This window comes from Macaca nemestrina, chromosome 5 (genome assembly GCF_043159975.1).
Source record: "Macaca nemestrina isolate mMacNem1 chromosome 5, mMacNem.hap1, whole genome shotgun sequence".
In the NCBI taxonomy this organism is placed as follows: Eukaryota; Metazoa; Chordata; class Mammalia; order Primates; family Cercopithecidae; genus Macaca; species Macaca nemestrina.
Genome location: NC_092129.1, coordinates 160,752,828 through 160,777,287, shown reverse-complemented (window position 1 = coordinate 160,777,287; position 24,460 = coordinate 160,752,828). Strand labels below are relative to the sequence as shown.

Here is a 24,460-nt window from a genome sequence, read left to right as displayed (position 1 = left end):
TAATGAGTGAGACTTCATGGGCATGGAACCCTCTAAGTCAGATGCAGATTAATCTGCTGGTGTGCCATTTGCGAAGACCATTGGAAAAGTGCAGTATTAGGGTGGGAGTGATCCGATTTTCCAGGTGCCGTCTGTCACAGCTTCCCTTGGCTAGGAAAGGGAATTCCCTGACCCCTTCTGCTTCCTGGGTGAGGTGATGCCTTGCCCTGCTTCGGTTCATGCTCCACGGGCTGCACCCAGTGTCCTGCACCCACTGTCTGACAAGCCCTAGTGAGATGAACCTGGTGCTTCAGTTGGAAATGCAGAAATCACCCATCTTCTGCATTGCTCATGCTGGGAGCTATAGCCTGGAGCTGTTCCTATTCGGCCATCTTGGAACCAACCCTCTACTAATGCTTTATTAGTAAAGCATTCTATTTATCAATGCTTTATTAGTAAAGCATTCTATTTACTAATTGTCATTTTATTATTAAATACCATCATATTTGTTTTTAATGCATGAAGTAACAATAATGTTCTTGTTTCCTCAACTCCAGCATTGAGAGTGCACATCCTTTTTGTCACGTCTTTAATGTGTGAAGATATAATGACCTACAGTACATTGTACTAGAAATGATTGCCACATCAACATCCATCCCGCTACTTCTGATAATACTCCAACTCTCCTTCCAGGTATCACTTCTCATTCAGGAAGTATATATGTTTCAAGGAAAGTGGGTTAACCCTCAGTCTCAAAAGTGTGTCCTGGTTGATCCATGTAAATGTGAGCAACCTAGTATCCCTGACTACCACAGTAGATTCAAGTTGGTAACATCAGCATAGCCATTAGGACTTTGTTTTATACTGACAAAAGGCAAAACCTTGGAAGTAATTCAAGACATCCTATACATTTTTTTTCTCCTTACTAACTACTTTTTTGTTTTTTTCAAGATGGAGTTTTGCTCTTGTTGTCAAGGCTGGAGTGCAATGGCATGATCTCGGCTCACTGCAACCTCCACCTCCTGAGTTCAAGTGATTCTCTTGCCTCAGCCTGCCTCTGATATTTAAATATCAGAGGACATCAGCAAAATGAATGAGTAGCAGTACCTAATACTTATCTCCAACCCCCAACCCTCCAAGGAAAAGACCAAAAGAATAAATAAAAAATTACATTTCTACAAGAGCATTTGAAGTAAAACACTGAAGTACAGCAAGGGAGTGGTTAATACCTTGTGAAATGTGGAGACTCAGGATGGCCTCATACAGAAAGCAGTGAAACACTCAGCCACTGCCGCCCATTTCCTCTGTCAGGATCAGCACAGAATAGACGGTACTTTACACTCTGGAAATAAAGGTAAGCAGGCAGCATCCAGCAGCCCCCATTAATGCTGTGGACATCTTCAGTCTTTGCTGCTGTAAAATATGGCAGTCCTCAAGGGCCTTGAGCCCAGTTTGGGGAGCTTCCAGGAGCTTGCATGGCTGCACTGGTCAGGATAAGGAGCCCATGTTGTGTCCCCTCTCCTTTGTGACTCAAGCTGCTGCTACACATGCCGTCTTGTAACTGAAGCCAAATAATCTGTCTACTGCTGAAAGTAAAATGTTGACAACAACAGATAGATGAATAACTCAATAGCAAAAAGCAAATAATCCAATTTTAAGATGGGCAAAAGATTTGAATAGATATTTTTCAGATGAAGACACAAATGACCAACAGGTATATGAAAAATTCTCATCATCATCAATATGGTTTGCCTGTGTCCCCACCCAAATCTCATCTTGAATTGTAGTTCCCATAAGCCCCAAATGTCATGGGAGGGATCCAGTGGGAGGTAATTGAATCACGGGGGTGAGTTTTCCCATACTGTTCTCATGATAGTGAATAAGTCTCACAAGATCTGATGGTTTTATAAAAGGCAGTTCCCTGCACACACTGTCTTGCCTGCCGCCATGTAAGGCATGCCTTTGCTTCTAATTTTGCCTTCTGCTATGACTGTGAGGCCTCCCCAGCATGCGAATGGACTAATACAATCACTAACCATCAGAGAAATGCATTCCAAACTACAATGATATATTGTCTCATACCAATTATAATGACCACTATCAAAAAGACCAAAAATAACAAATGATGCCATGGATATGGAAAAATGGAAACTCTTATACACTGTTAATGGGAATGTAAATTAATACATCCATTAAGGAAAACAGTATGGAGGTTCCTGAACAAATTAAAAGTAGAATGTCCGTATGACCCATCAATCCCACTATTGGATATAAATCAAAAGGAAATGAAGTCAGTGTGTCAAAACCAGGCATAGCAATACAAATACCACATGATTTCACTCATATGTGGAATCTAAAATAGTGGCTCTCAGAAAAGTAGACAGCTTAATAGTAGTTACTAGAGACTGGGGAAAGAAGTAGGGAACGGGAGATGGGGAAAGGCCAGTCAATGAATACAAAGGCATATTTTAGGTAGGTGCAAGAGTAATGGCAGCTTTTGCAATCAAAGTCATGGCAAAAACCACAATAACTTTTCAGCAACCTAATAGGAGGAATAAGTTCTGACTTCTACTGCACAGTAGGGTGATTATGCTTCATAGTATTGTATTGTATATGTCAAAATAGTTAGGAGGGAGAATTTTGAATGTTCTAACCATGAAGAAATAATAAATATGAGACGATTAACATATGAGATGAAATATTCTGATTTGATTATTATACAATGTGTACATGCATTAAAATGTCACACCAAGCCCCATAAATATATACAATTATGTGTAAATTAAAAATTACACAAAAAACTAGATATCTGATCTATCTATCTATATAGATAGATAGACATATTTGTATATTTATTTAGGAGCAAGGCTGTATAACTGTAGAAGCTGCCACAAGATATAAAACTCTCTGAAAGTATTTTGGGCTTAGATATATTTGTACAGATGTACAAATATGTGTGTGTGTATATATATATATATATATATATATATATATATATAGAGAGAGAGAGAGAGAGAGAGAGAGAGAGAGGGCCTAAGAGTCAAATATCTATACAAATAGATGTGTGCGTGTGTGTGTGTGTATACATATATGTATATATATGGTCAAATGGCTCTACAAATATATCTAAGGCAAGCCCAAAGTACTTTCAGAGAATTTGGGATATATGATGTACAGAGATCTATATATCATATATCCTAGATATATTTGTATTACTAATTACATTAGAAATAAGCTAAAATTTCAACTAAAAGAGTGATATTATCAGACTGAATAACCAGACCAACGAAGCACTCTTTAAAGAGCTTTATAAAAGTACTTTAAATATATAGACACAGAGTGACAGTAAGAGGAAAGAAGAAATGTACACACTAAGCATGAAGAAGATGAGGTGGTTACATGACTTTCAGAACAAGTAGACTTCAAGAGAAGTTGCATTATTGGTGATAAAGTAGAACAGTTCATAATGATTAAATGACTGATTTATCAAAAAGCCACAACAATCACAAACGTTCATACAACTAAAAATATTATTTTAAATATATGAAAAAATGAAAGAAGGGTAAAATAGGCAAATCTATAATCATAGGTGGAGATTTAAAAACTCTCTGTTAGTAATATCAAGAAAAAGTAATTTATAGACAAAAAATCAGTAAGGGTATAAATAATAGTAAAAGTCAAACAATGCAGTCAACCAACTTGACCTAACTGACATTTATACAACATTATAACCAATTACAGAATATACATATTTTTCTTTGCTAAATGTTTACCATGACAAATTATATGTTAGGCCATGAAATAAGTCTTAATAATTTTCAAATATTATAATATTACAGAGCATGTTCTCTGACTTCTACAGAATTTAAATAGAAATCAACAAAAAAAGACTTCTAGAATGCTACCAATGCAGTACAATGTTTGACCAGACAATTTTAAATCTCATAGGTAAAAGGAGAAATCACAGGGTTGTTCATTTCAAACTGAATAATAAAGAAAAGGCAGGATTGAAGTTTGTGAGATACAGTTATACTAATGCTTAGATGGAGAGCTATATGTTTAAATGTTTGTATTAGAAAAAAGGAAAAGTTTGCACAAATGACAAGTTGGTGCATTAAAAGTAATGGCAAAACTATCTCGCTATGCAAATTACCAAGGGAGAGTTTTAAATTTGCTCTCCTTTATTTAACTTGCTAAACTGTCACATTAGCAAGCTAAATAAAGGAGAGCAAAGTTAACCCAAACATATAGAAGAAAACAAATAACAAAGAACAGCAATCAATGAAATAGAAATTAAAGAGAAAAAGCAATACAGCCAAAACTTCTCAATCCAGAATTATATGTGAAGATATACTCTGCTACCTCAAAATTTAAGGAATGTGTCACCTACAAGACTGCACTAAAAGACATACTAAAGGAAACCTTTCAAAAGACTATTAAAATGAATAATCCCAAGAAATAGTGCTTAGAACCAATCTCAAGATTAAAAGAGAAAATGTCACTTCCGATTTTGCAGTTGTTACGGAATTACATTACGAATGACAGATTAACAGAACAACCTTATAAAAATAATTATGACTATCTAAATGAAATGGACTTATCCCTTGAAAAACACTACTGAAACAGACACTATCATAAATAGATCTGAGTAGCCCCGTATTTTTTCAAAACATTTAGTTGAAATTAACAAAACATTTCCCAGAAAAGACCTTCCAAACCCAGTTGTGCAAGTGAATTTCAGCAAACATTTAAGAAAGAAATAAGATCAATATCACCCAAATATTTGCACAAAATAGAGAAGAAAAGAACATTTTTCCAACTCGTTTTATAAAGTCAGCATCACACCAATATCAAAACCTAACAAAGACATTATAAGAAAAGGAAAGTTACAGGAAAATACTTCTAGTTAATATACTTCTATATTCTAAGAAGTTATCTTAGAAAATTTATCATGTATACTTAAAGGTTAAAGTCAATCAATATACTTAGGACTCTTTCAAGGGACTTAAGACTTTGAATTCTAGATTGTCCTATTAAAGTTCTGGTTTGGTGCTTGGTGAAAATTAACACTGTGATGAATGAATTTTATAGAAGTTAGTGTTTATTATGATAAGCTCAAAGTAAGACCCTAATGGAAGAAATCAGGTTGGGAATCTTCCATGAACAAGGCTTTGTTAATAGTCTCAGTTCCTTGTGGGAGATACTGTCAGGTAGATGGCAATGGTGTTTGTCTGTTGAGGGGTGCCACACTAGGTGGCATTCACTGCACTCTGGTTACATGGTTAAAATATATCTATATATAAGAAACCAGTTTAACTCTATATGTATGTAACCAGTTTAACCACACATATATGTTAATAACCTTACTGAATTTTTGTCTATGTATAATATCTGCATAGTATATATAAATATAAAATGTTTTATATATCTATAAATTTCTTTAAGGGAGAGATTCTGATTTTTTACCATATATATCTTATATTAATATACAAAATAAAACTATTATATATTATACATATAAAATATATAATACATATTATATCTAGACAAAAGTTCAGTAAGGGTATAAATGATAGAAAAGTCAATGCAGTCAACCAACGTGATCTAACTGATGTTTATAGAACATTATGTCCAATTACAGCGGAATATACATTTGTTTCTTTGTGGAATGTTTACCATGACAAATTATATGTTGGGCCATAAAATAAGTTTTGGTAATTTTCACACATTATAACCTTGATGACATACATATTTTATATATGTGTGTGTATATAGTGCTTTAGTGATACATAGCACTATACACATACATGTATAATTAGATATATATATATATCACTCTATCACTCTAACACTAGACTAATTTATATTCTATAGAACCTATCAATAATAGAAGACATTTATGTATTTTTTGTTTTTGTTTTTCCTCCTATTGCAATGTAAGTTCCTTAAGGGAGAGATTCTGTTTCATTTTTTTAATGCATATTCAGTGCATTGAACAGTCTTTAGCACATTGAAGATGAAAAATTAATACCACTTGAAAGAATGAATAAACATATTAATGAATGTGAGGTATGTTTTCAAGTGCTAAGAATATAAAATTGAAAGAGAAAATTAGAAGCTTGGCATAGAAGTATAATATTTGTATATTTTTGAAAGCCTGCACACAAAAATATGTTTTATTAGTTGTCATTGTCCTGAAAATGTAATTAAAGTTTTTATACTTAAAAAACCTCTGTGAAGATGGAAGTACCAGTGTTGGTAATATCTTTACTAGAAAACAACTTGTATTAGTCTGGTTTCACACTGCCGTAAAGAACTGCCCACGACTGGATAATTTATAAAGAAAAATGGTTTAATTGACTCACGGTTCAGCATGGCTGGGGAGGCCTCAAGAAACTTACAATCATGGTGAGAGGGGAAGCAGGCATGTCTTACATGGCAGCAGGTGAGAGAGAAAGACATAGAGAGAGAGAGAGAGAGAAAGAGAGATGGCGGGAAGTGAAAAGGGAAGAGTCCCTTATAAAACCATGAGATTTCACGAGAACTCACTCACTCACTATCACTAGAACAGGATGGAGGAACCTGCCCCCATGATCCAATCACCTCCCACCAGGTCCTTCCCTTGACACATGGTGATTATGGAGATTACAATTCAAGGTGAGATTTGGTGGAGACATAGAGCCAAACCATGTCACAACTTAATGTGTGTTAACCTATGCAAACAGAAAACTTTGGTCAGCACCTAAAAAGGGTTGCGTATGGTCCCACCCCAAAGGTGGAGAAAATAGCCAAAATAGGAACATGGAAAAATACTCTAGATAAAGGCTTCATAATTTTTCTCAGGGCAAATTGTGGATGAGAGTACGATTAAATCTAATGTCATTAGGATTTTATTGAAACAACTAAACCCCTTTTCCCTCAGTCCTTAAGACTGCTGTATTATGCAATGACAGTTTCTTAAAATGAAAAAAGATCAATCCCACAAATTTTTTAAAAAATCAATTATCCAATGGGAAAGAGATGGATTACCATTGATTGCATCCTGCCTGTGTTAGAGATGATGGATGGCTGCAGTCACGGCATTGATCTCTGGGAACAGGCTTATACTGTCTTGCATGGCTTATTATGGGGCCACCCACTCAGAGGATGCATAAATACACAACAAATTTCACATTTTACATTCTGTCAGCGTCTTTTTGGCTATTCTTTTGCTCATATGACTTTGACTCTGTCACAAAAATTAAGTATTGTTACTTGCTTTTAAAAATTTGTTCAGATAAGACGAATATAAAGAACTTTTGGACAGACAGTGCAGTAACAGAAAGAGAGAATAGCCATATAAATTATCTTCTGGCAGTGATTGTAGTTTGTTCCGAAGTGAAATGCCTGAACACTCATCTTGTAACTCATACAAATCCTGTACATTTTCAAATAACCAGGGAACATGTGAGATATTACAGGTTTATTACAACCTGCAGCATTTGGGGATGATAAATATTAGCCATTCAGTTGCAATTTATACACTGTGTGAAATAATACTTATATAATTTTTTGATTGATGATGACTTACTTGTTAGTTTAGTGGAATATATTATGACTTCAAGAAGACAATTTTCAATTAAATTTATTTTAATTGTATGTCCTTCCTTGAAAAAAATGTACTTCAAACTCATCTACTGTTCCAGGAATCACAGAACTCAGGACTGATAATAAAAGCCATTACAGGTTCTAAGATATACCTACAGTTCCATTGATGTGTTTACTAATGCAGAGGTTCAGTTACACAGCCACCTCCTTTGCTTACTGACCTACTTGCTAATGAGCAAAACTACCAAATGCACATTTAGTGGGTGCTTGGTGGAACTATTTTAAACATTGTGATGCCAAGTAAACAAGACAAATGTTAACTCTTCTTCATAAGCATAATAGCTGTGGTGCTGTTTATACAGAATAGGGAGGATACAAATTTGATGAGTATTCATAAATAGGAAATATATATCTTTTTAATAAACTAACCTAACTCAATCAGGCCATTCAGCTGATATCAAGGTTTCTTTCTTTGTTGTTTTTTATTATTATTATTTTTGTTTTTGTTTTGCAGATGTAAGTAAACTAACCAGGGTTAAAGGAAGGATAGGAGTACCTTGTAAAGAAAAGAACTCTCATTGCAAAGTTTACCGAATGTAGTAAAATTTCTTTGTAAATATGTGTGGAAGTCATACAAGCTGTTCTGTAGTTTGAAATAGTCTTTGACCTAGACTATGATCACATGAAACTGCGCCTTGAATGAATGGTCTTTCCTTAGACAAGAATAACAACTAAAAATAACTAATAATTGACAGTTTGGTGTAGATTAGTATTAAATAGCACATCATTTTCATACATTTATGTAATACATTTTGATAGTAATATATTTAATGCTCAATTATCTTAAGCTAGTATACTGAATAGACCTAATAGTTCCACACTGAATATTTTCATTTGGGGGCACAGTTAAACAACATAGCCAGGAGTTACCATCCATCTTGTAAAAAAGTATACGAAAATCAAAGTAAATAGAAACAAACTTCCCCAAGACTCTCTGACAGTCTTCTTTTTTTCTCTGTTCTCTGTGTGACATTGGGAAGACAACCTACTATTCTGTCTGTTGAGCCTTAACAAAATTAACCCTAAATTACTGAGAAGTGAAGCCGGCTGGGCTTCTGGGTCGGATGGGGACTTGGAGAACTTTTCTGTCTAGCTAAAGGATTGTAAACACACCAATCAGCACTCTCTGTGTCTAGCTAAAAGTTTGTAAACCCACCAATTAGCACTCTGTAAAAATGCAGCAATCAGTGCTCTGTGTCTAGCTAAATGTTTGTAAACACACCAATCAGCACTCTGTAAAAGTGCACCAATCAGTGCTGTGTCTAGCTAAAGGTTTATAAATGCACCAATCAGCACTATGTAAAAGCACACCAATCAGCACTTTGTGTCTAGCTAAAGGTTTGTAAATGCACCGATCAGCAATCTGTAAAATGGACCAATCAGCAGGATGTGGGCAGGGCCAAATAAGGGAATAAAAGCTGGCCACCGGAGCCAACAGCTGCAACCCAATAGGGTCCCCTTCCATGCTGTGGAAACTTTGTTCTTTTGCTCTTCACAATAAATCTTATAGCTGCATACTCTTTGTGTCCGCACTGCCTTTATGAGCTGAACACTCCCTGCAAAGGTCTGTGGCTTCACTCCTGAAGTCAGCAAGACCACGAACCCACAAGGAGGAACAAACAACTCCAGACGCGCCAACTATAAGAACTGTAACACTCACTGTGAAGCTCTGTTGCTTCACTTCTGAAGTCAAGCGAGACCACGAACCCACTGGAAGGAAGAAACTCCCGACACATGTGAACATCTGAAGGAACAAACTCCAGACATACCATGTTTAAGAACTGTAACACTCACCACGAGGGTCCGTGGCTTCTTGAAGTCAGCGAGACCAAGAACCGACTGGAAGGAACCAATTCTGGACGCATTTTGGTGACCCAGATGGGACTATTGCCTATCGCCAAGTGGTGAGTACCATCAGACCCCTTTCACTTGCTATTCTGTCTTATTTTTCCTTAGAATTCTGGGGCTAAATACCGGGCACCTGTTGGCCAGTTAAAAGCCACTAGCACAGCTGCCAAACTAAAGACGCAGGTGTCAGGCTTTCTGGGAAAGGGCTCTGTAACGACCCCTGACTCTTCAGAGTTGGGAGCGTTGTTTTGCCTGGAACCAGCTTCTGCATTTCCTGTACTTCTGGGCTGAGCTGAGGGTTGACAGAGAGGAAAGCCATTCAGCTCTGGGGTCCTGACAGCAAGTTGGTTGACCCTGCGGCCATGAGCGAAACTCTCAAAGTCATGTCGCCCAAGCCAGACTCGCCCATCTATCCTATCTATCCTGACCCTTGCCTCCTGGGTCCTAATGCCTGTCAGACAAACTTCCTCTCGCCTCTCTTCTCTGAGGCTATTCCCACTTCTAAAAACCACTCCCTGTCTCTGGTGCTTTTCTAGTTTCTCCTATAAGAATGATTTCTAGTATAAACTCCAGGACTCTATTCTCTTCTTTAGGCACCCAGGCTAACCAATCAGAAAGACATAATTTTTGCCCAAAGCCCCATCGTGGGGGGGAGTACCTGGAATTTTAGGATCCCTCCTCAGACAAGCAGGCCTAACAAAAACTATTCCTGAAGCTAGGATATGCGGCACCTCAGAAATTGTATCCTTCCTATTCATATAAGTGAGGACAAAGGCATCACTCTTCCAACTCTGGAGATCCCTTCTCTCCCTCAGGTTATGGCTCTCCACTTCATTTTTGGGGCATAACATCTTTATAGGATATGAGTAAAGTCCAAATACTAACTGGAGAATGCTTAGGACTCTAACAGGTTTTTGAGAATGTGTCAGTAAGGGCCACTAAATCCGATTTTTCTTGGTCCTCTTTGTGGTCTAGGAGGACAGGCAAGGGTGCAGGTTTTCAAGAAAGCATCAGCAAGGGCCACTAAATCCGACCTTCCTCAGTCCTCCTTTGGTCTAAGAGGAAAACTAATATTTCTGCTGCTGTGTTGGTGAGCGCAGCTATTCTGATCAGCAGGGTCCCTGGACTGTTGTGGGTTCTTGGGCAGGGGGAGAAACAAACCAAAACCATGGGCGGTTTTGTCTTTCAGATGGGAAACACTCAGGCATCAACAGGCTTACCCTTGAAATGCATCATAAGCCATTGGGACCAATTTTACCTGCAAACCCTGAAAAAGAGGTGGCTCATTTTTTTCTGCACTATGGCTTGGCCCCAATATTCTCTCTCTGATGGGGAAAAAGGGTCACCTGAGGGAAGTATAAATTACAATGCTATCCTACAGTTTGACCTTTTCTGTAAGAGGGAAGGCAAATGGAGTGAAATACCTTATGTCCAAGCTTTCTTTTCATTGATGGAGAATACACAACTATGCAAAGCTTGCAATTTACATCCCACAGGAGGACCTCTCAGCTTGCCCCCATATCCTAGCCTCCCTATACCTCCCCTTCCTATTAATGATAAGCCTCCTCTAATCTCCCCTGCCCATAAGGAAATAAGCAAAGAAATCTCCAAGGGACCACAAAACCCCCAGGCTATCAGTTACATCCCCTTCAAGCTGTAGGGGGAAGGGAATTTGGCCCAACCTGGGTACGTGTCCCTTTCTCCCTCTCTGATTTAAAGCAGATCAAGGCAGACCTGGCGAAGTTGTTGAATGATCCTGAAACATACATATATGTTGTACAGGGTCTAGGGCAAACCTTTGCTCTCACTTGGAGAGGTGTCATGCTATTGTTAAATCAAACCCTGGCCTTTAATGAAAAGAATGTGGCTTTAGTTGCAGTGCCATTGGAGATACCTGGTATCTTAGTCAAGTAAATGATAGAATGACAGCCAAAGAAAGGGACACATTCCCCACTGGTCAGCAAGCCATCCCCAGTATGGATCCCCACTGGGACCTTGACTCAGATCATGGGGACTGGAGTCGTAAACATCTGTCGACCTGTGTTCTAGAAGGACTAAGGAGAATTAGGGAAAGGCCCATGAATTATTCAATGATGTCTACCATAACTCAGGGAAAGGAAGAAAATTATTCGGGCTTCCTCGAGTGGCTACGGGAGGCCTTAAGAAAATATACTTCCCTGTCACCCTACTTCCCTGACCTTTTAGAAGGTCAGTTGATTCTAAAAGATAAGTTTATTACTCAATCAGCTGCAGATATCAGGAGAAAACTCCAAAACCAAGCCCTGGGCCCTGAACAAAATCTGGAGGCATTATTAAACCTGGCAACCTTGGTGTTCTATAATAGGGACCAAGAGGAACAGGCCCAAAAGGAAAAGCAAGATCAGAGAAAGGCCACAGCCTTAGTCATGGCCCTCAGACAAACAAACCTTGGTGGTTCAGAGAGGACAGAAAATGGAGCAGGCCAATCACGCAGTAGGGCTTGTTATCAGTGTGGTTTACAAGTACACCTTAAAAAAGATTGTCCAATGAGAAACAAGCTGCCCCCTCGTCCATGTCCACTGTGCTGAGGCAATCACTGGAAGGTGCACTGCCCCAGAGGGCAAAGGTTCTCTAGGCCAGAAGCCCCCAACCAGATGACCCAACAAGAAGACTGAGGGTGCCCGGGGCGAGCACCAACTCATGTCATACCCTCACTGAGCTCCGGGTATGTTTAACCATTGAGTGCCAGGAAATGGATTTTCTTCTGGACACTGGTATGGCCTTCTCAGTGTTAATATCCTGTCCTGGATAACTGCCCTCAAGGTCCATTACCATCCGAGGAATCCTGGGAGAGCCTGTAACCAGGTATTTCTCCCACCTCCTCAGGTGTAATTGGGAGACTTTGCTCTTTCCACATGCCTTTCTTGTTATGCCTGAAAATCCCACACCCTTATTAGGGAAGGATATATTAGCCAAAGCTAGAGCTATTATCTACATAAATATGGGGAACAAGTTACCCATTTGTCCCCTACTTGAGGAGGGAATCAACTCTGAAGTCTGGGCACTGGAAGGACAATTTGGAAGGGCAAAAAATGCCTGCCCAGTCCAAATCAGACTAAAAGATCCCACCACTTTTCCTTATCAAAGGCAATATCCATTAAGGTCTGAAGCTCATAAAGGATTACAGGATATTGTTAAACATTTAAAAGCTCAAGGCTTAGTAAGGAAATGCAGCAGTCCCTGCAACACCCCAATTCTAGGAGTACAAACACCAAATGGTCAATGGAGACTAGTGCAAGATCTTAGACTCATCAGTGTAGCAGTAATTCCTCTATATCCAGTTGTACCCAACCCCTATACCCTACTCTCTCAAATACCAGAGGAAGCATAATGGTTCACTGTTCTGGACCTCAAGGATGTTGCCTTCTGTATTCCCCTGCACTCTGACTCCCAGTTTCTCTTTGCCTTTGAGGATCCCACAGACCACACATCCCAACTTATGTGGATGGTCTTGCCCCAAGGGTTTAGGGATAGCCCTCATCTGTTTGGTCAGGCACTGGCCCAAGATCTAGGCCACTTCTCAAGTCCAGACACTCTGGTCCTTCAGTATGTGGATGATTTACTTTTGGCTACCAGTTTGGAAGCCTCATGCCAGCAGGCTACTCTAGATATCTTGAACTTTCTAGCTAATCAAGGGTACAAGTTGTCTAGGTCGAAGGCCCAGCTTTGCCTACAGCAGGTCAAATATCTAGGCCTAATCTTAGTCAGAGGGAACAGGCCCCTCAGCAAGGAACGAATACAGCCTATACTAGCTTATCTTCACCGTAAGACATTTAAAAGAGTTACAGGGGTTCCTTGGAATCACCGGCTTTTGCCATCTGTGGATCCCCGGATACAGCAAGATGGCCAGACCATTCTATACTCTAATCAAGGAGACCCAGAGGGCAAATACTCATCTAGTAGAATGAGAACCAGGGGCAGAAACAGCTTTCAAAACCTTAAAGCAGGACCTAGTACAAGCTCCAGCCTGAAGCCTTCCCACAGGACAAAACTTCTCTTTATACGTCACAGAGAGAGCAGGGATAGCTCTTGGAGTCCTTACTCGGACTTGTGGGACAACCCCACAACTATTTCCTAAGTAAGGAAATTGATGTAGTAGCAAAGGCTGGCCTCACTATTTAAGGGTAGTTGCAGCAGTGGCCATCTTAGTGTCAGAGGTGATCAAAATAATACAAGGAAAGGATCTCACTGTCTGGGCTACTCATGATGTAAATGGCATAATAGGTGTGAAAGGAAGTTGATGGCTATCAGACAACTGCCTACTTAGATACCAGGTGCTATTCCTTGAGGGACTGGTGCTTTAAATACATACTTGTGTGGCCCTCAATCCTGCCACTTTTCTCCTAGAGGATGGGGAACCAATTGAGTATGACTGCCAACAAATTATAGTCTAGACTTATGCCGCCGAGGATGATCTCTTAGAAGTCCCGTTAGCTAATCCTTACCTTAACCTATATACCGATGGAAGTTCATTTGTGGAGAATGGGATACGAAGGGCAGGTTATGCCATAGTTAGTGATGTAACCAAACTTGAAGGTAAGCCTCTTCCCCCAGGGACCAGTGCCCAGTTAGCAGAACTAGTGGCACTTACCCGAGCCTTAGATCTGGGAAAGGGAAAAAAGAATAAATGTGTATACAGATAGGAAGTATGCTTATCTAATCCTATATGCCCATGCTACAATATGGAAAGAAGGGGAGTTCCTAATCTTTGGGGGAACCCCCATTAAATATCACAAGGAAATTATGGAGTTTTTGCACACAGTGCAAAAGCCCAAGGAGGTGCCAGTCTTACACTGCCGAAGTCATCAAAAAGGTGAAGGAGAAAAGGCAGAAGGAAACCGTTGGGCAGATGCTGAGGCCAAAATTGCTGCAAGGTAGAACCTCCCATTAGAAATACCTACGGAAGGACCTTTGGTATGGAACATCCCCCTCCAAGAGATTAAGCCCCAGTATTCCCCGACTGTAACAAAATGGGGACTATTACAGGGACATAGTTTTCTCCCCTCAGGGTGGTTAACGACAGAAGAAGCAAGGTACTTATACCCAAAGCCAGCCAGTAGAAAATACTCAAAACCCTCCATCAAACCTTTCATATGGGTATTGAAAACACTCATCAAATGGCCAAATCCCTATTTACAGGGCCAAATCTCCTCCGGACCATCCGACAGGTAGTCAAAGCCTGTGAGGTGTGCCAAAGGAATAAATTCCTTGGTCCATCATAAGGCCCCTTTTGGGGAACAAACATAGGTCACTATCCTGGAGAGGACCGGCAGTTAGACTTCACCCATATGTCTAAGTCAAAGGGATTTCAATACTTGTTGGTCTGTGTTGATACCTTTATAAATTGGATAGAAGCTTTCCCCTGCAAGACAGAGAAGGCTCAGGAAGTGATTAAAGTCCTAATTCATGAAATAATTCCTAGATTTGGGCTTTCCCAAAGCTTACAGAGCGACAATGGTCCGACTTTTAAAGCCACAATAACTCAGGGAATTTCCAGGGCCCTAGGGCTGCAATATCACCTTCACTGTGCCTGGAGGCCACAATCCTCAGGGAAGGTCAAGAAAGCAAATGAAACACTCAAGAGGCACTTAAGGCAACTAACACAAGAAACTCATCTCCCATGGTCTACTCTTTTGCCCATGGCCTTGTTGAAAATCTGAAATTCTCCTCACAAAATGAGGCTCAGTCCATATGAAATGCTGTATGGACAATTTTTCTCTTAAATGACCTCCTATTTGATCAGGAAACAGCCAACTTGATCAAAGATATAACTTCTTTGGCAAAATATCAACAAAACCTTAAAAACCTACATGAAGGATGTCACAGAGAAAAGGGAACAGAGTTGTTTCAATCAGGAGATCTAGTGTTGGTCAAATCTCTCCCCTCTACTCCCCATCTATGGACTCTTTGTGGGAAGGACCATACTTGGTAATCCTCTCTACCCCAACTGCAGTTAAGGTGGCAGGAGTGGAATCTTGGATTCACCACACCCGAGTTAAATTTTGGACACCCCCTGAGGAACCTGTGGGACCATCAACTCAGGAATCCCAAGATCAGCCAGACCAGCCTCGATACACCTGTGAACTGTTGGAGGACTTGCATCTCCATTTTCAGAAGGAAACATCCCAGACTAAAAAGGCTCCTAGCACTGATCCTGAAGAAGAACCCCTTCCTCCTTAAAAAAGATAAATGAAAATCTACATAATCTTTTAACACCTCTCCTTACCCCTTTAATGGAATCCTTTCACTGTTTCATCATATTATTAAGCAGCATACTAACCATATTCTTTGCAATAGGGCTACATACTGGCTCCTGCTGGGATGAAAATCCTTATCACATCAATCTTCTTTCTATCTTCCTTCCTTCTGACAGCAATTTACTCCTACCTTTAACTCAGCCTGGATAAAATGATCTCATCTTCCAGAGCACCCTCTTTATCTTCCTATTTACTGTTTGCCTATCTATCCCTCCTGCTTCCTTGGATACATCATACAATCACCCCTCCCCTTCCATTAGCTCGTAATTACCTCTACAAGACTCTCAACTTAACCCACTCTTTGTCAAACCAATCCAATCCTTCCCTGGCAAATGACTGTTGGCTTTGTATCTCTCTATTAACTTCTGCTTACGTTGCCACTCCCATTCCTGCAAAAAAACTGGGTCTTTACCAACTTGACCTACCACCATCATTATGAAGGAAAATACTTCCCAACTTCTAAATATGCAATCATTAGCTGAATTCCTCATATCTAATAAGACCAAGAATACCCTAACAGGACGTGCAATCCAACTTTTACGTTCTTACATTTTCAACCTCACCTATTACACAAGCAGTGAAAAGCACATACACGGCCCTGTAACTATGAATACCATCTTAACTTTCCAAGCCCCTTTATGCATCCAATGCAACCTGTTCTCAGGCCTGCCCCTGGGGCACCTACTGCCCCATCAGTGTAATTATACCCTACAACTTCAAGCCCCAACTAATCATAGTAACTTCCGAGTCACCCAAACAGCTCCATTCAGATGGCTTGTCCACTTCTCAGGGCACCCCCAAAATCATCACCTCCTCCCTACTTAACAGTCCAGGTTTTGTAATGGCAAACATACTCCCTGCATGACCATTCACCCCTGGACTCCCTGCAGCAGCGCCCCCACCACTAGTGAATGCCTTCTCATCCCCTCTTTCAATCACTCTCTTGAATGGTTCCTAGTAGATACAAAACAGTTTTTTCTCCAATGGGAAAATAGAACACAGGGAGCCACTCAGTTTGTTCCCAAAAACCCCTTTCCAGCCACTTGCCGGAGCTACCTTGGCAAATACTCTAGGAGTATGGGAAAATGAACACAACAACCTCATACACCTTTTTAACATACACAACTAGTTCTGTCTACCCAGGCAAGGTATATTCTTCTTATATGGAACATTGACCTATATCTGCCTCCCCACTAACTGGACAGGCATCTGTACCTTAGTCTTTCTAAGTCCCAACATTAACATTGCCCCAGGAAATCAGACCCTATCAGTACCCCGTAAAGCTCAAGTCTGTCAGTGCAGAGCCATACAACTAATATCCCTACTTACAGGGTTAGGAATAGCTACTGCTATAGGAACCAGAATAGACAGTTTATCTACTTCATCATCCTACTACCACACACGTTCAAAGGATTTCTCACACAGTTTGCAAGAAATTACGAAATCTATCCTTATTCTACAATCCCAAATAGAGTCTTTGGCAGCAGTGACTCTCCAAAACCGCCAAGGCCTAGACTTCGTCGCTGCTGAGAAAGGAGGACTCTGCACCTTCTTAGGGGAAGAGTGTTGTTTTTATACTAACCAGTCAGGAACAGTATGAGATGCCACCTGGCGCTTACAGGAAAAGGCTTCTGAAATCAGACAACACCTTTCAAACTCTTATACCAACCTCTGGAGTTGGGCAATGTACATGTCTTCTCCCCTTTCTAGGTCCTGTGGCAGCCATTTTGCTATTACTCGCCTTTGGGCCCTGTATTTTTAACCTCCTGGTCAAATTTGTTTCCTCTAGAGTCTAGGCCATCAAGCTACAGATGGTGTTACAAATGGAACCCCAAATGAGCTCAACTAACAACTTCTACTGAAGACCTCTGGACTGACCTGCTGGCCCTTTCACTGGCCTAAAGAATTACCCTCTGGAGGACACTACAACCACAGGGCCCCTTCTTCACTCCTATCCAGCAGGAAGTATCTAGGGTGGTCATTGCCCAATTCCCAACATCATTTGGGGTGTCCTATTTAGAGGGAGGATTGAGAGGTGAAGCCAGCTGGGCTTCTGGGTCTGGTGGGGACTTGGAGAACTTTTCTGTCTAGCTAAAGGATTGTAAACACACCAATGAGCGCTCTCTGTGTCTAGCTAAAGATTTGTAAATGCACCAATCAGCACTCTGTAAAAACAGACCAACTAGCACTCTGTAAAAACAGACCAATCAGCACTCTGTAAAATGGACCAATCAGCAGGATGTGGGCGGGGCCAAATAAGGGAATAAAAGCTGGCCAACTGAGCCAGCAGTGTCAACCCACTCGGGTCCTCTTCCACATTGTGGAAGGTTTGTTCTTTCACTCTTCACAATAAATCTTGCTGCCGCTCACTCTTTGGGTCCACACTACCTTTATGAGCTGTAACACTCACTGCAAACATCTGCGGCTTCAGTCCTGAAGTCAGTGATACCACGAACCCATTGGGAGAAACAAACAGCTCTTTAAGAACTGTAACACGCACTGTGAAGGTCTACAGCTTCACTCCTGAAGTCAGGCGAGACCACGAACCCACTGGAAGGAAGAAACTCCGGACACTTCTGAACATCTGAAGGAACAAACTCTGGACACACCATCTTTAAGAACTGTAACACACCATGAGGGTCTGTGGCTTCATTCTTGAAGTCAGCGAGACCAAGAACCCACTGGAAGGAACCAATTCTGGACACATTAACACATAAGAAAGTAGAATGTAGCAAAGGACTGGAGTGTCAGCCATTATTTGGAACTAGGTCTGAAATTAGGTGATAGCCAAATGGTGCAAAATAGTGAATCTCCAACTCTGGATAGTCAATTTTGAGCCCACTTTGAGTACAGTCTCATGAACCTTCCATCTGAGGAAGAAGTCTCATATACAGAAGAGGGTAGAGGGGTTAAAAAGAAAAGAAAGCATGTGAAGACAAATGCATTACTGGGAAATATTAAGGCTGGTCCAAGAGACATTCAAAAGGCCCATTATTTGTTTGTTTGTTTGTTTAAATATTTCTCATGCAAATTGTGAGGATATCATAGTAAACAAAGGATCTGATGGATTCAGGGTTCTTGTAAAGATTATTAGCTAAAGTACGTAAAGCAGCCCAATGGAGGCTGGCCATTCATAAATGTTAGATGTTAGTATTAAAATGTGAATTTTTACATCTGGATTTTTCATGGCTAGGCCCAACATTATATAGAAAGGTCCAGGAAATTGAGGAAATATCCACTGAATTATCATATCAGTAAAAGCTGACCTACTGGTAGTTTGACAATTAGAAAACTTTTTTTTTTTTTTTTTTTTTTTTGAGATTGAGTCTTGCACTGTCACCCAGGCTGGAGTGCAGGGGCATGATCTTGGCTCACTGCAAGCTCCGCCTCCCAGGTTCACACCATTCTCCTGCCTCAGCCTCTCAAGTAGCTGGGACTACAGGCACCCACTGCCATGCCCAGCTAATTTTTTGTATTTTTAGTAGAGGCGGGGTTTCACTGTGTTAGATCAGGAGATGGTCTCGATCTCCTGACCTTGTGATCCACCCACCTCGGCCTCCCAAAGTGCTGGGATAACAGGCGTGAGCCAGCACACCCAGCCAGAAAACATATTAATAGATCATTTATGTTTATTATTTTTATAAAAAACTTGTTATGATAAACTAGCTATCCAAGCATGTAGATCTCTACTAAGGAAAAACAGAGAAAACAAACCTTCATTGGATGCCTATGTTGCAGGCACAGTGCTAGTTGAGAAAACCTACACTATCAGCTGTTTTACTTATAGTGTACTATCTCTACAAGGTAGAAAATATTACTACCATGCTTATGGGTGATAAAACACTATGATTCAAGCTAAACAGGGCTACTTACACAGTATCAAACAATTGTACTTTAAAATTCAATTTTAAATCTTTTGACAGGTGTGAAACATCTGAATTTCTCACTGAAAACAGGAGTTTCTATTGACTTTCTATCATATAAATGTCATTGTACCCTAACTCTGAAATGTAACATGACTAAATTGGTACCTCTTTTCTAAAAATACATATATATTTTTCTTTTCTGGGCACTATGGAGACATTTTGTCATATTTACATTATTTTTGTATCCTTGAAGAATATAATGACAGCGGTTTTCTGAAAATGAGCACTTTTCATTTTTTGATTCAGATGGCTGAGTGTAATGTTGCCATCATCCCTCCATGTAACTCTCTTGTTCATCAGGCACTGAATTCTTGATGGAACCCATACAAAGTACAGCCCCTGACTTCAAGGAGCTTATTTTTGCCTCAACGTTAAATCAACTTATTTCCTTGTGAGCAACTCTTCTAAATCTGATAGCATTGAAATTGATCAGTCTCATCTTAAAAGGCTTCTTTTACTCATAAGACCATCTGGTCTTGTTTCCATCTGGAAACCAAGAGATGTACACATAAGTTACATTCTAATGGACAGAGACAGGCTCATCACCAGAAGCTTGCTGGTAGAGTGAAAGATTGGCAAGTGCTGATATTTACCAACAAACAATATCCTTTGTAATGGGCTTACTGGGGGGAATAAAGATTAGCCACCTGGATGCACTAACCTGTCCCTCCTTTAAAATAGTGATGCTTGTCCTGTAGGCATTAATTGTCTCTGTTGTGGTTAACTGGAGGCACATAGTACCACTGCTGCTTCTTGTTGTGATAAATATTTAATCACAGAGGGGAAAGCTCCTTTTTGAGCACACACATCAGTCTGTGACTTTTGAAAACAGAACAAAGGGCACTGTTACCTGGAAGGAGCCTTCACCATCTAGTCCAGGGTTGAGAAAGGCCCACCTAATTACTTCTGCTGAGAAGCAGCAGTCTCATTCTCACTGACTGTCTGACATTTAGACATTTCTCCCCTCACCTCTTCTCATTGGTGTGAAAAGGAACTGAATACAAAATGAAAGTCCACTTTGCTAGTGAATTTCCTACCCATTACAAAGTTAGGCCATGGATATGTGGTGTGTCACTATAACTGTGGCATTTTTCTCTCCAATTAAAAATAATGGATGATATTGGCCTGTCAGCCTGCATGGTATTCCTGTAGGGAGAAAATTAGTTGGTATCTCTATAGAGCTATTGTCCACTAATTTGAAGTTCAAGGTCTGACTGCGATCCATCTCTATGTCTCCCCGCTTTTCAGTGTGTCACTGAGAATCTGTGTTTCCCATGGGAAGACTCTGACAGGCACTGTTACAGGTCCCGTTTTTCCTGGAACAATTTTCATGCAAACTGGGAGTGAAGAAAGAGGATCACATCTTTCAATTACTCAACTATATTTCCTGGAACAGTCTTCTGAATTTGTTAGTAGCTACTTCATCACTGAGATGTTAATGTATTGTATTGGCCAATTTTAGATGACAATTACATTTTGAGAATAACAACACAAAACAGTTTCTTAATACAAGAGACATTAGAAGAAAATAAAGAATATTCAGCCACCATTTGGTCAAAGGGAACAAATTACTTTACTTATGTGTGTATGGATGCTCTTTATACATTGATTCCTCAGTTTGGAGAAGGATATACAAATTTTTGGTTTGTCGTCTATTGTTAGCAGAAAAAAATGCTGACAATTTTAATGTTGGATACAAATGGTTGAAGAGGTGCAAACTACATTTAATTAAATCTTGTAAGCCAAAGGTGATTTTTAATAATTAAAAACATTTCATTCCTCTTTAATTACTCCTACTTAGCTTCTCTTTCAAAGGGAGTGCTATTGCTGAGGTAGACAACTTTCTTCGAAGAGAATTATGTCTTGGGTTATAAATGGAGTCAATTTTAACTACTGTCTGAAAAATCACCATTATATCCTCATCTCTAAAGATAGCAAAACAAATCTAAAAGCAATATAAAACGAAGAAAAAATAATAAAACATTAAAAGGATAAAACAAATTATTTCAAGATATAACCAATAACCACAAACTCAGCAGTATTGCAATAACTAAAATACAGCTAAGATAGAGCATTGCGAATGGGGAGTCTTTGACTATGTCTAACTAAATATATAGAGGTTTTTAAACTTTATATTATGTAACATTTTTGAACTATAGTTCTTTAAAAATGTACTGAATTACCTTCAAGCTATGAGCTACAATTTCAAACATATAGAATGAGTAAAGATAAATTTGCAATAGAAATGTCTTTAATTCATTAGTTATGTTTTCTTATATTCAACAAATGTTTAATATGTTTATAAAGTTGCAGCTAAAATATTTAGATATTTATGTTACTTTATTTAAACATTGTATCTTAAACATTTCTTTGTGTTAAGGGTCCTAACATTTATTTTAAGATTTATGTAATATTTCACTTTGTATGATAGTAAGTTAATTTTCATTTTTTCATAAGTACAGATAATTTTGCAGTGAACATTTGTTTATAAGTATTATATATCTTCTTCAACTTATGAATGTTCAGGTAGACAGCCTCAGATAAGATCTCATAAATTTAAAATCTATCTCAAAGTTACAATAATAATAATAACCTTGGATATTAGAGGCTTGCTACCTTAACTACCACCCGAGAAAATATTGAAATAAAATTGTGAAATTGAGAGAGGAGGAAGGAATAAACTGGTAAGGCAGGCAGTTAGGATGGGTCTTCAGTTGAATTCTTTCAAACAAAAGAACAGCCTGCAGGCATAGATAAGGAAACTTGCACAGGGAGGCTTGCCTGAGACATGTCGACAGCCTCATAGATAAGAAAGGCTACTCAGGAGATTTACCCAGACGTGCCCCAAATGGAAAATTTTGTCCTCTCACACATACACAGTAAGGGGAACAAAGCAATATGGAGTAACTCAAGCTAAGGGCCCGCATGCATACTAGAAGGATGGGGTGGAGTTACCAGAAATCTGCATGTTATGCAAATGAGATGCCTAGCCCTCAGTGGTTTCCTATAAAAGCCTCTGTATTCAACCATGAAATGGAAACCCTTTTTCAGGACCCCTGTCTGTGGTAGACAACTTTCTGTCTTCTGCTTATTTAACTTCTGCTCTAACCTCACCCTTGGCATGTCTGCATCCTTGATTTCCTTGGTCGTGAGACAGAGAACTTCTGGTGGCACCCCAGACAATGAGGCTGTTTCAAAATGTTTATAAGGTGATAATTATAGACCAATTGCTTTATGGATTTTTCCACTGTCTTTCCTAGTTTTAACGGACTAGTGAAATATTCTATGTGAAACAAAATCAAGTAGCACATCACATCAAACAGTGAAATATTTTTGTTCATGAGTTCCACATTTAGTAAATACATATTGATTACCCTAAAAACCTCCCAAGAGCAGGAACATAGGAGAGTAAATCTACCTACTTCAATTGTCTAATTTTATAGAATAAACTGAGGCCCAGCTAAGAGAAAGGCCTTGTGAATACTTTGTTTCCTGCTTCCCAGTTCATTAGTCTTTTGCCTGTAACTGTATTTCCCCTTCAAAGAGGGCAAAAAAAACTAATTTCTGTAAAAAAATGTGATTTTGTTTTCATTGTGTTTAGAAAAATCAGGCTATGGAGGCTGTGTATTAGATATGAGTCATTAATGCAGTAATATTATAAGAAATAGGACAATGACACAGATAACAGCAACTGAGACATCTTAATATTGTTTGATTCATAATGATCACAATTGAATTAGGATATAGTATCTTGTTTGTATTCCACAAATGATCTATAGGGTACATCCATGGGAGAAAAATACAAGTGATTAATTGTTGAATTTTCCTTACAAGTAAAAAAAAAAACATGTTAGCTTCTATTAAGCTTGGAAATAACAAAACTGTGGCTGGTTGAGGGTGAAGACTTAAGAAGACTTCAGGTATAAAAAGAAGGATGACTCAGAAGATATAGAGCTGTTACATATTACTGGGAAGACCAGAATAGGAAGTGAATTTGAAATGGATTAGAAAGGACTTAGGTTAGACATAACAAAACATGGTGTAATGGATTTGAAATACAACTTCACATTATTTTTATGTGCTATGAAAATGTATTCCCAGGAAAACTGGAAAAGCCAAAAGAAAAAAGGAAAAGGATAGTATCTGGCTAAAACATTAGTGTAGATGTCTACAAAAAGAGAAGTTAGAGAATTCTGATTTCCCTTCCAACCCTATAATTCAGATTTTCAGTGACTAAAAGTGCAAAATCTCCAGGCTAAGCATATCTCTCTTAAGATATGTCTTCACATATTTAAGCTTAGAGCAATAAATCACATGCAGAATCCATACAAAGTCATTTAACTCAAAAATAGAAATAGAGTGATCTCTACTCTTTCCAAAATTGGTTAGAACAAAAACAGAAAGGAATTTAATGTATAAAGTGAGAGGTAGTTGCAAGGAAAATGACTTATGGCATGTAAATGCAGACTTTTATGAGACACACACAATTCAGTAGATGGACTTATAACATAGAAAAAAGTTTCAGATGGCATTTAATCTTATTTAGTTAAATAGGATATTGAAACACACTGTTTTTTATTTTACAAAAGGAAAAGCATATTAAAAATAATACCTTTGAAATCAGACTCTCCTTTTCTAAATTAAAGTTCGATAATATTTTATGTGATACCAATCTGTTGCCATAGTTAACATTGCAAAGGGGAATTGAAATGGAAAATTTTCAAGGAGACAGTTCTTTGGTGACATGATGCTCTTCTAAGTTAG

General features: G+C 39.1%; 1 long non-coding RNA gene across 1 annotated transcript in view; it reads right to left on the bottom strand.

Annotated features, from left to right (window-relative positions):
• LOC139363494 (uncharacterized) overlaps positions 1 to 24,460 on the bottom strand; it is a 588,541-nt gene that overhangs the window by 527,814 nt on the left and 36,267 nt on the right. The window lies entirely within an intron of this gene.